The sequence below is a fragment of the Macaca nemestrina genome, chromosome 9 (genome assembly GCF_043159975.1).
Source record: "Macaca nemestrina isolate mMacNem1 chromosome 9, mMacNem.hap1, whole genome shotgun sequence".
Taxonomy (NCBI): domain Eukaryota; kingdom Metazoa; phylum Chordata; class Mammalia; order Primates; family Cercopithecidae; genus Macaca; species Macaca nemestrina.
In genome coordinates, this window is record NC_092133.1 from 134,350,040 (window position 1) to 134,365,987 (window position 15,948).

The 15,948-nt window shown below is 39.6% G+C and overlaps 1 long non-coding RNA gene across 3 annotated transcripts in view; it reads left to right on the forward strand.

Annotated features, from left to right (window-relative positions):
• LOC105494334 (uncharacterized) overlaps window positions 1-15,948 on the forward strand; it is a 636,433-nt gene that overhangs the window by 266,840 nt on the left and 353,645 nt on the right. For all 3 annotated transcript variants that reach the window (XR_011608282.1, XR_011608284.1, XR_011608283.1), the window contains one exon: window positions 3,133-3,273. This is a non-coding gene — a long non-coding RNA (uncharacterized lncRNA). The remainder of the gene's footprint in view (window positions 1-3,132; window positions 3,274-15,948) is intronic.

Consider the following 15,948-nt stretch of genomic DNA (forward strand, 5'->3'; position numbering starts at 1 on the left):
TGTGTCTTTTGAAGGATAAAAAGTTTAAACTTTGATGAAGTCATGCCTGAATATTTTTCTTTCATTGCTTTTTGTGCTTTTGATGTTCATTGCTAAAAAATCATTGCCTACGCCAAGGTCATTAAAATTTACATTTAGATCTTTGACCAGTTTTGAGTTAATTTTTAGATATGATGTGAGGTAATGACACTTTTTTTTTTTTTTTTTTTTTTAAGACAGGATCTCACTGTCTCACTCAGACTGGAGTGCCTTGGTGCAATCATATCTCACCGAAGCCTCCACCTCCAGGGCTCAAGCAATCCTCCTGATTGCATGAACGTGATTGAAAGTAGGGTAGGTTGGAGGAAGGTTCCAGGCAGAAAGAATAGCATACGCAAAGTCCCAAAGGGAGACATGCAACTGTTTGAACAATACTGAAAATAGGTCACTTTTGCTTTCATGGGCAGGGCTACAAGTGGTGGGGAGTAAAAGGCAGGGTAGTTAAAAATAGAAGTGTCAGTAGAGGGGCTTGGGCAGTAAATGATACAGATCTCAAGAGTACTAATAAGCAGTTAAAGACTTTCTCCTGAGTAAAGTGAGCGGGTTAGCATATTTTTACCAGGAGAATGGCATGATCTGATTTGCATAACAAGGTTCACACCAACATCAGTGGGTTGGTAAGGTTTAAGAATGAAGTCAGGCAAACAGGTTAACAGGCTGCTACAAAGATTTGTGCTTTCCAATGCTTAATTTTCCTACAAAGTATGCATTTTGTCCTAGGCCCGCACCATGTTTATGTGCAAAAACGAGTGTTCTAAAAATGACTCCCCATTCATGCTACTACTGTATGGCCACCTACTAACCTGCTAAAGTATAGTCTGTCATCTTTCAGGTAAAGTAGGTTCACACTTACATTTGGACAGTAAGAAATTTGTTATCCATATTGTTTAATATCTTGGATAATTTTTTTTAAATGTGCCATTTCTCATGGAGCTTTATAAAAACCAGTACTGGAGACTAATCAGATATACATGCCACTGTAATAAGAATGAAGCAAAAAGTGTTTCTGCACTTTTATAGTGAGTGAGTTTCTTACCTGATAATGTGTTTCTTTTTAAGTGATGAACATAAGGAACTGGCAGTTTTAAATTAGGGATTATGCAAAGGGTAACCAAGAGGAACAGAAATCAAATACCTTTTGTTTAAAAGTAGCATTAAAAATGAGGCCGACAACCTGAGGCAGGTGACGTGAGACTGATTATAAGAATATTGCGACAGTGTTTGTGTTAGTTAAAATACAGAAGCAATTTTTCAAAAAGTATTTTTATAAGTCTCCAGCATGGCTTAAAAAGATTAAAAGTTGGTTAAATCTATAGTAGTTATAATTGTAACTAAACCGCAAGGCAAAGAAAAAAATTAAGTTATAATTTAAACTAAACTGAGCTGGGTGAAGTGGTTCATGCCCAGCACTTTGGAAGGTAGAGGCAGATGGATCACTTGAGTTCAGGATTTTGAGAACAGCCTGGCCAACATGGTGAAACCCTGTCTCTACTAAAAATAGAAAAATTAGCCTGGTATGGTGGTGTGTGCCTGTAATCCCAGCTACCTGGGATGCTGAGGCATCAGAATCTCTTGAACCTGGGAGGCACAGGTTGCAGTGAGCCAAGATGGCGCCACTGCTGAGGCAGACAGATCACTTGAACTCAGGAGTTCGAGACCAGCCTGGCCAACACTCCAGCCTGGATGACACAGCAAGACTCTGTTTCAAAAAAAAAGAAAAGAAAAGAAAAGAAAACAAAGAAAACAAAGAAACTAAACTGGAAAGCAAAGGCAAAGAGCCATGGTCTGTTCCACAATCAGCTTGTGCAAAGGTACACACATGCAGGATAGATTCCACAGCCATTCTGAGATACACCTTCTTAACCAGATAACCAACGAAAGGGCCAATATATGTTATGATTCTGGATTCAAGCAAAAGTTAAAGACCATCTTCAGTCCAATTAGAAATGCAGTGATTACTTAAATCTCTACTATCTAATTTCCATCTTTAAGGATGCCTGACAGTGACACCTGATTGAATAGCCAAGAAAACAAGTGCTGGAGTTCACTGAGGGGCTCAGACACCGGGGTGATGGTCTCACAGTAATCTTCATTGTAGTTCCAGGGCAAATTTACTTTCTCTGAAATTTTGAGCGAGACATTAAAACTGTCACCTCTGGTAATGTGGAAAATACTGAATGTACTGAATAGACTTGGAGTCTAGTTAAGGGGACTTCCAGGCAGAATACTGAAAATGCTATCTAGCTTCTGCGCATTGTCAATGACCAGTGCCAATGGAGAAGAAAATAACACATTTTGTAGTTTTCCAATAGAATTTGCAGGACATTTTAAAGTGCCCACGGCAGTCTTTCCAGTTAGCAAACTGAACTTAAAGCCTGGAAACAGCCTGGGGCAAAGGTTAAAATTAATCCATGGCTATGACTATCCAAGCCTTTATTCAGATTTTACAAAGATCCAAGGCCGTTCCACGAAGATACTTTCCGGAAGCCAGAGGCCTTGTAAATGTATGACAGCTGTGTCTGGCAGGCCCTCTCTGGTAAACAACAGAGATTCTAAAAATCTGAAGGATACTGTGCTAAAAACACATCAGAAATAGTGAAGGTAGAGAAGGACATACCCAAAATAAATGTGTGGGTGTGGCTTTTTCTAATGGAGTGGATTATTGTTGCATAAGAAATCTATAAAGTTTTAGCAATTTTACCAGGTTAGATTAAAAGGGACAGAGAAAAGCCCCACTGAAATGAATATCGGGACCTCTAAATTTTTATGAGCAGGAAGCAGGCTGAAAAAACTGCAGCTGGGAACATGGGTTATTATGAGAAAGAAAGCATGTCTCAGAGGGTGAAACAAAGGATTAGAACACAGACCCTGCAGTCACAGGGTTCTACCCTGGGTGCAATATGGGGCCCTAAACGGAGATAATTGACCAGTGTCCTGCTAGGTTTAATATTGCTACAGGCCAGGGACTGCCATGTATGGCCTGTTCCCTCTCTTTGAATTGACTTGGATATTGCTGTCATATAAAAGCATGCCTAGCCCTCCATTTTGTGTTGGGTATATGGAAAGCAAATAACTTGTCTTTTTGGTTAATAGGCCTTTAAGCCAAGAGAAGACATACCTGAGCCATTGAACCAGAAGGGCTGAGCCCCACCTGGATCTGATGCAGATTAAAATATCTTGGACCTTGGGCCTGAGCTTGGAATGGAATAAGACCTTTGAGGATCTTCGTGGAGAGTGAGTATGTTTTGCAAAAGGGAGAAATGGAAATAATTTGTGCTCAAAAATTGGACTATGGCAGCTTGAGGTCAGTGAAGACATCACTACACAAGCTTTGGTACTCCTGCCATCAAGACATAAAGACAGTTTTCTTTCCCTTTAAATCAAGGCAGGCTTGGACTGCTTTGACCAATAGAGTATGCCACAAGTGTCCCACGGAATGGGACAGAAGTGGCCTCATGTGACTTTTGAGCCTGGATCATAAAACACCATGAAGCTTATGCCATGTTCCATGGGGTGTACCAATAAGAGCCCCGATCTACTAGATAAGCCTCCTGGGGATGCCATGTACTTCTTTCTTATATGTTACAATTGTCTTAAGGAAAGAGTGATGCCAACTATAACATGACACAGCAATTTTGGGAAACGTTTTGCATATTACTTTTCTATTTTGAATTAAATTTTAGATTCACTTTCAATTCCTTTTTTTTTCTTTGAATCTCAGTGTTCTTCAAAGAGAAACAACAACAAAAAGAAACAAAGAAAATCATATTTGGGCTTAGAGTGTAGTTAGTATCTTAGTTCTGGCTGATATAACAAAGTGCTATAAACTGGGTAGCTTCTAAACAACAGAAATTTATTTCTCCCAGCTCTGGAGGCTGCAAGTCTGAGATCAGGCTGCCCACACGGTCAGGCTGTGATGAGGGCCTTCTTCTGGGTTGCAGATGGCTGTCTTCTTGTATCCTCACATGGTAGAAAGAGGGTATAAGAGCTCCTGGGTTTCTTTCCATAAGGGCACTAATCCCATTCATGGGAATTCTACCCTCCTGGTTTAATGACCTCTTAAAAGTCCCACCTCTTAATACTATCACCTTGGGTATTAGAATTTCAACATATCAATTTGGGAGAACACAAATGTTCAATCCACTGCAGTTAGCTTAGAGATTTGCAAGGAAACCTCATTAGAGGGCTTGATCATATAGGTAATAACCTTCCACAGTTTGTGTTTTAATGGAAAGAATAATAGGAGAGTCAGCCAGGATACCTGTGTTCCTTCCTTACTCTCTCACTTAATTAACATATAAAGTTCTCAGTTTTTCTATCTTTAAAATAAACATATTTCATAACTGCTATGGTTTAACCTTAAGTCCCCACCCAGATCTCATCTTAAATTGTAATCCCCAGGTGTTAAGGGAGGAACCAGGTGGGAAGTGATTGGATTATGGGGGTAGTTCCCCCATGCTGTTCTCATAATAGTGAGTGAGTCCCTATGAGATCTGATGGTTTTATATAATAAATGGTAGTTTTTCCTGTGCTCACTCACACTCTGTCTCACCTGCTGCCATTAAGATGTGCCTTTGCTTCTCTCTCACCCTCCACCATGATTGTAAGTTTCCTGAGGTCTCCCCAGCCATATGGAACCGTGAGTCAACTAATCTCTTTGCTTTATAAATTACCAAGTCTCCAGTATGTCTTTATAGCAGTATGAGAACAGACTAATAAATTCATATAGCAACTGTTGTAAAAGTTGACTAGTATAAAATTGTATGACTTTGCAAACTGTGTCTCTATATAGAAATAGTAATTGCGAGCATCAGTCACGCCAGCTGATTTTCATTTTGGTAAGCTGACGTTCTCCACCTTGCCTCACTCCCCTGACTGTGCCCCTTACTACTTCATCCAAATCACCTGAAGGGCTCTTGTAAACACAGATTGCTAAGTCCCAACACCAGTGTTTCGAATTCAGCAGGTCTGTGGTGGGGCCCTAGAATTTGCATTTCTACCAAGTTTCCAGGTGATGTTGATGTTGCTGGTAAAAGACAACTGCTTGAAAACCACAGATTCAGCAGGTAAAATGAGCCAGGTTTTGTTTGTTGTTGTTGTTTTTCTTTTTCTAAAGTAAGCAATAAGCATAGTGGGAGTGACCTCTGGTTATGTTTGCATGGGTCCTATCCAAAAGGTAGATGACATTGTTTACCCTTAAAATGTGTTTCTTTCCTTCTTTTTTTTTTTTTTTTTGTTATTTACTTTGCTCTTGCTAAAACATCATGTTTGAACAAGTAAAATCATTCTTTTTATCCACTTGTTTCTTTCAAAATCAAGAACGTAAGCTCCATGAAGCCAGAGATTTTACCTGGCCTTATTTTTATTTTTACCTAGTGTCTAGAAAGTAACTGGTGTAAAATAACCATTAAATAAATATTTGGAGAAAGAATCAATAAAGCATTATACTTAGACATAAGGTAAAAATAGAGAAAGTGAATAATAGTAATTAAAAGTTCATTACTAATTTAACTTATGAATTTATGAACTATTTTTTTTTCAATTTAACAAACTTATCCTGTTTTATCTTTTTTTTTCAATTTTATTTTATTTTGGATTCAGAGAGTATAGATGCATGTTTCTTATGTGGATATATTGTGTACTGATTGGAATTGGGCTTCTAGTATAACTGTTACCCAAATTGTGAACACTGTACCCCATATGTAATTTTTCAATCCTAACCCACTTCCCAACTCTTTTGGAGTCCCCAGTGTCTATTATTTCCATTTTTATGTCTCTTTGTGTCCATTGCTTACCTCCCACTTATAAGTGAGAACATGGGTTATTTAATTCTCTGTTTCAGAGTTAGTTCACTTAGAATAATGGCCTCCAACTTCATTTATGATGCCGCAAAGGACAAAACTTCATTCTTTTTTATGGCTGAATAGTATTATTTGGTTTATATAGACCACAGTTTCTTTATCCAGTCAACTATTGATGGAAACTTAGGTTGGTTCCATGGCTTTGTTATTGTGAACAGTAAAGCAATGAACATGTGAGAACAGGCATCTTTTTTATGTAGTGATTTATTTTTCTTTGTGTATATGCTCAGTCGTGGAATTGCTGAGTCAAATGGCAATCCTATTTTTTATCCTTTGAGAGATCTCCATAGTGTCTTCCATAGAGGTTAAACTAATTTAAATTTCCACCAACAATATGTAAGCCTTCCCTTTTCTCTGCATCCCCACCAACATCTGTTGTCTTTTGACTTTTTAATAATAGTCATTCTAACTGATGTGATAGTATCTAATTGTGCTTTTAATTTGCATTTGTCTGATGATTACTGATACTGTGCATTTTTCACGTGTTCGTTGGCCGCTTATATTTCTTCTTTTGATAAATATCCATTCATGTCCTTTGCCCAGTTTTTAATGGGGTTATTTTCTTTTTCTTGTTGAGTTGTTTTATCCCTTAAAGGGGTATTTAATTAAAAATTAGTAACAATAATATAGTGTAACTAACATTTTAAATGCTTAGAATGTATCAGATGATATTATAACAATTTTAAATTTATTAACTCTAACCTTAAAAAACTGCCCCATAAAGGAGGAATGCAAAATGATTTCCCATTAGAGATGGCTAGAGTTGAGGCACGGCGGTTAAATAACATGCAAATAATGCAGATTTATACAATCAATTTCTCATTTACAAAATTATTTGAAGTGTAAGAAACATATAGTATGCTATAAATATGGAAATTCTGGAACTATGAAATTTAAATTAGAACACAAAGTCAAGATTTCAAATTTTGTTGTGTACGAGGCAGAGAGATGGGTGCAGATGGAATATAATAATGAAGGATATTTGACTTTCCTTCCCAGCAAGAAAAACAAAAGCTGTTCAAGTTCACAGGTTAATACATTCTCTTCCAACAGAATGACCTGGGGTTTGCTTTACCTGTTGAGTTACCAAGATGAACTGGCAGAGAAATTGTATCTTAACTGAATCTCTAATAATGCAATGAAGAGAACTTGTAGAATTAAATTAGAATAAAGAGAGAATTATTTTGTGAACAGCCACCCATGACAATATATATAATAAAGGCAAATATCAAATGCCCAAATATGATGCAAATGTTGAAAAGGTTGGGTAATAAGAACAGAAATCCAGAATGAGTAATTCGGGAGAAAACCTGGGCACCTTTCTGGGACAGGTGCTGGCCCCAACCCTAGACTTCTTAGGAGTGGTAAGGTGAGTGGAGAGACATACACAGAGAGTAATGGCTATGGTTTCAATGCTTGTGCCCCCTCCAAAGTTCATGTTGAAATTTAATCCCCAGTGTAACAATTTTATGAGGTGGGGCCTTTAGGAGGTGAGTAGAGGTGGGAGTAGTACCCTTTTGAAAGGGCTTGCAGGAGTGAGTTCAGCTCCTTTTGCCATCTGTCCTGTCCAGGTTAGGAGGACACCATTTTGCCCTCTGTCCCTTCCAACTTTGGAGGATACCTTCCAAGGTGGCTTTCTAGGTGCCACCTTGGAAGCAGAGAGCAGCCCCCACAAGACACTAAACCTGTTGGCATCCTCATTTTGGACTTTCCAGCTTCTAGAACTGTGAAGAAATAAATTTATGTTCTTTATTCATTGCCCAGTTTCAGGCATTTCGTTATAGGAACCCAAATGGACAAAGACAGTAATATTTATATAAAAATAGGTATGCCCATTTATTACTTTTATCCTTTGGAGTTTACCAGTATCTATTTATGCTGTGTTTTCAGGGGAGTAAACAAAAGATACTCTCCAAAAAATGATTTAAACAGTTACTAAGGGCAGGAGCCATAATGAACCATCTTCATTTTCCGCCATATGTCTAGCACTGTGTATAAAGTTGTCCTTCAAAAATTATGTGCTAAGTGACTGAATAAGTGAAACTTAATATTTTAAAAAGGCCTCATCAAAATAAGCAGACATTCATAAACAGCTATAACATAAGATGTATCAAAAATATCAGAACCTCAAAAATAGAAATCATTTACACCTGGTAATAAACATAATCTTTATGACAGAGGGGAAATTTGAGCTATGTCTTTTCCAGATCCATAAATCATTAATTTCTGAAGGTATTTGTGCTTTGACATACCATTTTTTTCTTACTCAAATTGACTCTATTCCGTACAGATAAAATGTTTTTTCAAAGATACGTAGCTTTTCCTCACTGTCTTTTTTTTTTGCACCAAACATATGACATTATTTCTATCTTAGGTGCTTTAATTATTTAGTTAAGTGGTAATGTGAAGTAGTTCCCCTGTGATCCACCCTCTTCCCAGTTACAGGTAGTTAAAAAAATGCTATTACTGAAGCTCTCCCATTTGTAAGTTGAGTTTTTTTGTTTTTGTTTTTGTTTTTAATAGTGCCTGCTAATGTGCTGTTGTTAATATTATTGCCTAAGTTTTATTTTAGTTGGGGAATAAAATGGGAATGTCAGAAATACTGGTACTAAGCCAGTGATTCCTCTGAATAGGTGAACTGAATTAAGTTGAATTGATCCTGTGCCCTTTCCCTACTTCATCACAGATTCAAATGATGGCTACATAACTATCCATACTAGAACCAAAATGCTTCATGAGTCTGAATTATCCAGAGAATTGTTAATGATGAAGGAACCAAGGAAACTTACACACTACAGAAACTTCTCATGGACAAGACAGTTAGCTTTTTAACAATGATTCAGCTATGTTCAGATAAACTCGTCCACCTTGTTTTAATAAGTTAACAATTGTGCAAGCAGAACAAGAAGTACATCAAGTTCCCTGTAGAAAGATTTGGTGCAGGGACAATTGTTTTACGTTATGTTTTAATTATATATGCTACACTTGCTTTTCAGTTACATTTGACAGTCTTTTTAAGTACTTATGCTTAGCCCCAAGGGTATTACTGAAGAAGGCAGGAGAAAACCCATATTTGCACAAATATGAAGCTAGTCTTAGTTCCTTGGGGAGATAAACCATATCTTAGGTACCTCTGAACTACTAAAATATAGCATAGAACTTCCTTAGTAATGGATATATCTTGCAACCTTATGTGAGAGCTGAGCTAAAAAGTATAATACAATGTTTTCCTTCTAATGAATGAAGTTGAAAAATCTACAGGGATACAATACGGATCACGAATATGAGAGCACATATAATAGACTGCATTTTCATGCAGTAGTATTCTATTTCTGGATTGCTTCAAGTAGTCACACCTCTATATGTAATTATTATTTTTGCTCTGTACTTATCATGGGAAACAATTTGTTGATGCACAATTCTTTTTGTTCCTGTATGAATTTTCTAGACTTGAAATGATCTGTACCATACAGAATAGGCAGTGGGGACTCTATTGCATAACACCGATCAGGCTGTGCCATTTAATCTTCATGGTTGAACTGTCAGCAGTATATTACATATGAAAAGTAAAATAGCTTTATAGGTTGGGCGCAGTGGTTCACGCCTGTAATCCCAGCACTTTGGGAGGCAGAGGCGGGTGGAGCACAAGGTCAGGAAATGGAGACTGTATTGGCTAACACGGTGAAACCCCGTCTCTACTAAAAAATACAAAAAATTAGCCATGTGCGGTGGCACGTGCCTGTAATCCTAGCTACTCGGGAGGCTGAGGTAGGAGAATTGCTTGAACCCGGGAGGCGGAGGTTGCAGTGAGCAGAGACTGTACCACTGCACTCCAGCCTGGGTGACAGAGTGAGACTCTATCTCAAAAAGAAATAAATAAATAAAATAAATAAATAAAAAATAACTCTATAAACTCCGACTCAACACAAAAATAAATATCCTACATTATTGAAACAGAATCATTCAGAATGGTCCAATTCTCCTCTTACACTCAAGCTAGGAAATTAATGATGCTTTCAAAGATATTTTTTCAAGGTTTCAAATTTACATAATTTGATGACACAAGTATGTGGGTAAACATTTCCCAACTGCAGCAAAAACATTTTTGCTAAATCTATGGGTATCAGGAAAAAGTAAATCAACTAGCAGCAGAGCTTGGCTAACAATCTGCAAACACCTGGATTTCAGAAAGCTATCATTCACACTGGAATGACTGACTTGACAGTTTTCCTAGTACTAACCAGCTTTGTAGACTCTGAATTGAGGCTCATACAAGAGCACTTGATCAGGTAGCTGGCTTGAGGAACATGTATGTAAATAAACAGCATGAGTGAAAATAAACCACAATTCATTTATATTTAACACACACGCAGCAAGAGTAGAAAGCAACCTTCTGTCCAAGGGCTTTGAAAAGATTTAACAGCCTTTGTTCCATTTCATGCTGTTGCTTGACAGGTCAAGGCATTGCAAATATTTGATGTTTCTAGATAATTATTTTTATGGCTGCTAATGGAAAACAAGGTTCAAAACACATAGCACTGCTCAGAGGCTTAGCCTTAATAGAAAGTCCAGAGCGAGAGCATTAAAATGAACAGAACAAGTATTCTTGTCTTCTACTTTATTTGAGAGTTCGAGAGATGATATTGCACAACTACTGTTGCCTTGGATGCTGCCTTTACTGTGTAGATTTCTGCTACCAGCTAGATGTCATGGGTCCTCTGGGAGGAACTCATAGGGTAAATATATTTTTAAGTCAACAGAAATGCTGACACTCTCAGAATGGGGCCTAAGTATTTACTATGAACTGCGGTTCTTTATTGGGTCAGGTGCTTTTGCAGTAAAAATGGCTTTACAAATATCCTGGTCTCATCAAAGGCAACCTGGTAAATGTTCCTTTCTCTGCAGTAGTGCAGTAGCACCCTCACTTTTAAGCCTGTTGTTGAGCACAGTTTCAAACCCTTCTGTTTTCTGTCCATTTATAGATGGTACCAAGCTTTACATAAGGCCTTTTTCCCCTTTGGGCTTCAGATGGCCCTCATACAGCTTTAACAAGACCCTGGAAGAACCCAGCTCAAAGAGTGCAGTGTGCATCCACATCTGCTTGATGAGTAGATGAGAGCCAATGCTAACAGTGTTTTTCAGACATTTTAAAAGAGTTTCAACAGCACTGTTTCATGCTGAGTCCTTAGCGTAAAATGCAGGCATTTGGGGAAACTTTGTATACAAAACCAATTCGAAATTTGAACTGTAAAATGTATTAAATCTTTAACCATAGAACAAAACCATAAAATGTCCATGAAAGGATCCAAGACACTCTTGAAAAATGCCCTTCACAAATTAATCTCTTATATTTTTCTGCAAGGCATTAGCTAATAAGAGGAAATTGATACCTTGGCAGATTTAGTGTGTTCCATCTATCTGTTTTTCCTCTGTTTTTAACCACCAAAGACTAAATTAATCACAAAAATATAAAAGGAAAGTAGCATTCGCAACATGTTAATTAACAAAATTAACTTAAAACGTCAATTATGTTTGTATCTCATGAATGGTGGCAAACAGAGGTAAGAGACACGGTGATAGGAACCAATGTTTCTTACTTTTATGACTAAGACGATTATTAAGAATATTTTATTTCTGACATAGTCATCAAAAGTTTGGAAAGAAAGGATGGCCTTAAGAGACACTGTCAAAGAAGAGATACGTGTCACTCTGAGGCCCCCAATATATATATAACCTGGTAGATAAACTGAAGGTTATCTACCAAGACAGACTTTCAGCAATGATAGAACTTGAGATGGGCTGGTGACCAATACCTGTGAACAATCACCAAGGAAGAAAATGTAAAGAGGGACTTTACATTGCAAAAATATGGAACCAGCCTTAGTGCCCATCAATCAATGAATGGTTGAAGAAAATGTGGCATATATATGCCATGGAATACTACTCAGCCATAAAAAAGGAATGAAATAATGTCTTTTGCAGCTACTCGGATGGAGCTGGAGGTCATTATTCTAAGTGAAGTAACTCAGGAATGGAAAACCAAACATCTTATGTTTTGACTTATAAGTGGAAGCTAAGCTATGAGGATGAAGAAACATGAGAATGATATAATGGACTTTGAAGATTCTGAGGTGGGGGGAAGATTCAGAGGGGGATGAGGGATAAAAGACTACATAGGGCAGGCATAGTGTACACTGCTTGGGTGACAAGTGCACTAAAATCTCAGACATCACCACTGAAGAACTTATCCCTGACACCAAAAAGCACTTGTACCCCAAAAACTATTGAAATAAAAATAAAAATTAAAAACAAAGCAGAGGTGCTTTGCACTGGAGCTTTTCTTGTGTCCCAAATCATTTGGATTATTGAGCAGGAAAGGAAAAGCTAAATTTAAAAGGGGTGTGTCTGTGTGTGTGTGTGTGTGCGTGTGCGCACACACATGCATTTATATAAAATGATGTTAGGGCCTTGGAAAACTATGAAAATATTTCAGTTATAAATTTCCAGATCAAATCTCTAGTGAAGCAGAAGGTAGATCAAGGCTGAGAAAATTTTCCAGAAGGTTGAGAGACAGAATAAATACTCCTGGGATTATCTAGTGTAGATCCTCCTGCATGGCTGTGGGCAGAGCTGGAGAGCATCCACTTAATTTGGGGAATGGCAGAGCTTGCATTCTGATACACCCAGTGCGTCAGGGCAGTCCACTGAAGGAACAGGTGCATCTATGTGTATGATGAAATAGTCTGTCCAGAATCTGGAACATGCTACCTGAATGTAAGTAAGAAAATGACCTGTTCATGAGATTGACCAAAGGTGTGCCTGTTATCAATGTATTGCTTCTTGGCTCTTCATCCACCCGTGATTGTCTGCTGGTAATACCAGAGCCTTTCTCCCTTGACAGCTGGCAGGATGCCATGGAGGGTGCTGGAAGGACACTGAGGAGAAAGGGGCTTCTGGTTTACCTATGCTTTTCTTTTCCTTGCTCTGTGGTGCTGAGCTGGTGCACAGAATGCCTGTGGAGCTCTCTGCATTTGGCATCAGTGGAACCATTAGTGGCTTCAGTGGAACTGTTAGTGGCTTCAGTGGAACTGTTTTTAGTGGCTTCAGTAGAATTGTTGTTAGTGGCTTCAGTGGAACTGTTTAGTGGCTTCATACATTCCACAGATGCCCCTACTGGTGGTTTCCCAGGGGATGCCCATGGTGCCTTCCCAGTAAGTTATACAGATGCCCCAGCCAATTTCTTGAGAACTGCAACAGTAATTCACCCTTCCAAGCAGTCCCCGGTGAATGTCACTGGCTGTTCTCTGATCACCACCAGCCTTGGCCATCAAATATGGTCCAGCTGTGACCCAGAGTAACCTAGTAAACTCCTTCATGTTCAGTGGGCTGCACACCTCCTCTCCTGGGCGTTCCCAGTCATGGCGCGGTAGGGGACACTCACTTTTCCTGTTTGTTCTTTCCGTGGAAACTCTCTTAGTTGGCTTGAGCTGCCATAGCAATATCCCACAGACCAGGTGGCTTCAACAACGTACATTTATTTTCTCATGGTTCTGGAGGCCAAAAACCCATGAACAAGGTGCCAGAAAATTCAGTTTCTGGGAACAGCTTTCTCCCTGACTTGCAGATGGCTTCCTTCTCTCTGTGTTCTCCCAGGGCCTTCCTCCTGTGCATGTGTTCTGTGTCCTAAGCTCCCCTTCCTATAAGGATAGCACACCAGTCACACTGGATTAGGGCCCCGCCCCTATGAATCCATTGAAACTAACTGCCCCTGGCCGGGCACAGTGACTTATGCCTGTAATCCCAGCACTTTGGGAGGCCGAGGTGGGTGGATCACCTGAGGTCAGGAGTTCAAGACCAGCTTGGCCAACATGGTGAAACCCCGTTCCTACTAAAAAATAAAAAATAAAAATAAATAACCAGGTGTGGTGGCACACACCTGTCATCCCAGCTACATGGGAGGCTGAGGCAGGAGAATCATTTGAACCCAGGAGGCGGGGGTTGCAGTGAGCCAAGATCGCTCCATTGCATTCCAGCCTGGGCAACAGAGCAAAACTCTGTCTAGATAAAATGAAATAAATAAAATAATAATAAGATAAAAAGTAAACTTGCTGGCCTCCATAGAGGTCCTATCTCCAAATACAGTCACACCGAGGGGGCTGGGGCTTCAACATATGCATACTGGGAAGACACAATTCAATCCATAACAGGCATTCGCCCTCAACTGGAGGCTAGACTTAGGCATTTTCTGTTATTTCCATATGGTAATTCCTCTAAATAGTTAACAGTTCTTCATATCAAACCTTTCCTGTACAAATGACTCTGTGGTCACTGCCTCCTGACAAGACTTGACTGACATAGCAACTAAGGCAATGTCTCAACAGACGCCGTCTCCCTTCTTGTAACAGCTTCATGTATAGAAATGGGCATTGGCTTTGCCCCCTTCTCATATTCCATGTAGTTACTCCGAGGGGGCTGGCGTTAACCTAGGCCTGTAGACCTGATTTCATATTTAATCTATATCTATCCTGAGACAGGATTCAATCACACACGAGCAGCTACCTGAACTTGCTAATGAAGCCGTTGCCATGGCCTACTTGGCCTCCTCCTCTAGAATCCTTTGATACTTTGATTGAGCCAAAGTAAATTCAGCTTGATATATGTGCCGTCACACAGTGACAGCAAATAGGATGACTGTTTAGAAATGTGTAATGCTATGTCCTGTTTGCCTTGCTGAACACTCCAAAAATCATTTAAGGAATTAGGACCACTGTGTCTCTCTCAGAAACGAGCTAGTTATGCCAGGATTTCCTTCCCTGATCAAATCACTGCAAAATGACCAAGTTCCAACATAAGTCTGTCTGACCCGGCTCTGCATTTGCAAGTGGCTTCTTGGCCGAGCCAATTAAGGAAGAACCCTATGAGCTCACTGAGGCCTGCTGGTGTGTCAGTGAAATTTATTCCTTCAGCGCTTTTCTAAAGGGGTTTATATCTGCCTTTCCAATGGCATTCACTTTGACAATAGAGAAAATATGCCTTGTGTTCCTTTCTTTACAACCACCTCCCCAGCCCCTAAATTTATACGAAATAATTTAAGGCCTTTATGCATTGTTTGATCTGGCATAAGTAGTACCTATTAGTATCAGAAAAAAAAAAAAAAACAAAATTCTCTTTCATTGTCTCTCTTTTTCTCTTTCCTTTCTTTCTCTTTTTCCTTCCTTTCCTCCTTGCTTCCTTCCTTCCTTTCCTCCTTCTCCTTCCTTTCTTTCCTCCTCCCTTGCTTCCTTCCCTCCCTCCTGTCCCTCTCTCCCTCTCCTCCCCTCCTTCCTTCCTTCTTTCCCTCCTTCTTCCCTCCCTCCTTCCTTCCTCCCTCCCTTCCTCCCTCCTTCCTCCCTCCCTCCCTCCTTCCCTCCCCTCTCCTTCCTTCATTCCTTCCTTCCCCCTTCCCTCCTTCCCTCCCACCCTCTCCTCCTCTCCCCTCCCTCCATCCCACCTGCCTTCCTTCCTTCCTTTCCTCCTTCCTTCCCTCCTTCCTCCCTTCCTTTCTTCCTTCTTTCTTCTTTAAAATAACATATTACCATCCTTAGAGGCAGTGGCTTCCGGTAACTAAAGGCCCATTTTGAAGGCCCATTTTGAAGGCCCAAGCAAGTTTGGAGGAGTTGGGATAGAGTGCAATCCCCTCTCTATGAGAAAAGGGTAAGTTGGGAGAGCTTGGAGCTGGATTGGATCTGGGAGCTGCAATTGCCAGTGTCATGAGGCAGGAACTCAGAGGGGAAAGGGAAAACCATGACTCAGCTTTTTGCCCCAATCAGTTCAGCAACGTGGCCAGATCCTTGGATGAAGAAAGGCATCCAAGGAGGGTTGCAAGGTAATTTGCTGTGAGGGAAAAAATAAAAATAAAAAAAAAGCCTCTCATCCAACTTGCATTCTAAATCTTCAGCAAATTCTCTATGGTTCATTAGCGTTTCTAGAGCCAGAACCCATTTTGGAGGTCTGCATCCTGGCACTGGAATTGGCTTCTGTTTGGCTTTGTCAGACTCTGAACAGGGAC